The sequence below is a fragment of the Eucyclogobius newberryi genome, unplaced genomic scaffold, assembly GCF_026437365.1.
Source record: "Eucyclogobius newberryi isolate DKJ021-1_F unplaced genomic scaffold, fEucNew1.0.hap1 SCAF_7, whole genome shotgun sequence".
NCBI classification, from domain to species: domain Eukaryota; kingdom Metazoa; phylum Chordata; class Actinopteri; order Gobiiformes; family Gobiidae; genus Eucyclogobius; species Eucyclogobius newberryi.
The window spans coordinates 30,166,492-30,168,622 of record NW_027316389.1 but is presented as its reverse complement, the minus strand read 5'-3'; positions in this window follow the sequence as shown (position 1 = coordinate 30,168,622).

Here is a 2,131-nt window from a genome sequence, read left to right as displayed (position 1 = left end):
TATGCAACGTTTTTTGCATAATAACATAAACATAAGATAATGAAGTTTAAATGTTCTATGTGTCTAGTGTGTGTTGTATCGCCCTTGTGGTCCACTTCCTGTGTCGATCGGTGAGTGTCCCGCGGCGAGCGTCCCTCTGAACTCATTACAAAACCATGGTCATTCAGGTCTGTGCACAGTATCTGCTCCTGACGCTCGCTCTAGTTTCTGTTGTGGACGGGGCACTGTGGGGAAAACAGAAAAATACTCATAGAAAGGAGGTTTTTGGACAGTTTCATTCCTATGGGAGTTTGTCTGAGGTCACACAGGGGAAAATGATAGAAAGCCTATGTTTATGCAATTATGGATCTTTTGATGCAAAGCAAATGTATCTCCATCGAGACAAGCAAATGGCAGACCCCATCTCACCTTAAAGGAGACATGTTTTTTCCCCTAGTACTTGAAAGGAAAACTAACATATGTGTATGTGTCATTATTTTATATTTTGCTCATTGTAAACTGTAAAATTTATTTGAAACAACTTATTAATATCCACTGACTTCCTATTCAAAACTGCAGAATTGACTTTTTTATTGTTGAAAAATGACATTCTTCAGTTCAGTGAACTTTACCAGTATAATAAGCCCAAGTTAGTATAGGGGCGGAGATAAGGGGTAGGGCAAAACGAAAATTTACGGAGCACTCAAGTCTCATGTACAGATTAATATACAGGATTGTTCAAACACGCATGTTCTTCATCTCAATCAAAATAGAACTCTATGTACCCTTATAATAAGCATTTAAGGGTTGATTTTGCACAATATGTCTCCTTTAATTAAAAGTAGCTGCATTTGGAATTTGGTGCAATTTCATTAAAATAAGGGCATATGGCTAATGTGTCCAATTAAATCGATACTGAAATATAAATTGGTCATATTGTGCCATCAACAATACAACTCAATCATGTGGATTACTACTTTCTTAAGGTGAATTTAAAAAATGACATGAAAGCTTTCCTAAGACCCACGTATGGGATTTCATTATTTTTGACGCTACATCTAGTACATTTTTGGGATACTTTACACGTACCCCAGTAAAAACTCCCCCAAAAATGTGCTAGAATACAATACTATTTTATTTGCGTTCCTTGGAAACATTGGCCTTAACAAGTGGAAAGCAGTTTGTGCATAAATTACAGATAATCCGGAGTAAATTATGCAAATATATTCGCAGAGATAAAGGAAGGGGCGTCCTGCTAGTTTATTGTGGGGTTAAAAAATCGGAGCCAGTGGTGGAAACCGAGCGAAGAGAAGATTTCTGAAGTTGTTGAATGGTCCGTGCGGCAACAACAGAGGGACGAGGAGAGGGAAAACAACTCAACAGATAGACAATATATATGCATGTTCTCCCCGTGTTACCGTGGGTTCTCCGGCTTCCTCCCACCATCCAAAGACATGCATGTGTCAGGCAAAAATTAAAAAAATAGGTAACTCTAAATTGGCCCTAGTGAATGAATGTGAACTGTCTGTAATGTCTATGTCTCTGTGTTGACCCTGCGACAAGTTGGCCACTATCCAGGGTGTACCCCGCCTGTTTTTTTTTTAAGTGACATTGCACAGATCAGATATACAAGTTAATTTGATCAGGTTCACATTGTGCAGGTCATGCAAAAAACATGGGGCTGTGACTTTCCTGAAGTCCACGATCATCTCCAGTGTCTTCTGGGCCTTGAACTCCAGGTTGTCACCGCTGCACCAGGACACCAGCCGGTCCAGACACATCCCCGTCTGAGATGAGCCCGATGAGGCTAGTGGCCAGTGAAAAGCAACTGCTGTGCCTTCATGGACTACAAAGTCCAAATCCATGTTGAGAAATGCAGCGTTGTGTAAAATGTGAGAATTCAGCACAACAGCTGTGCCAGATGGGCCAGATCCGTTTTGATCAGAAACGTAACGTCCTGCTGTTCAACACCGTTCCTCCTCTTCCTCTCCTCTTCTCATCTGTCTCTTTCATATCAGTGCAGATGGGCCAAATGAGACGGTAAAGCCCAGGCTGTTGTACAGTACAGACAGCAAAATGAATATATGATCTTGATGTGCTGAACGTCATTTTCACCTTAGAGTAAGACCAAGTTCAAACTTTATTGTGAGCT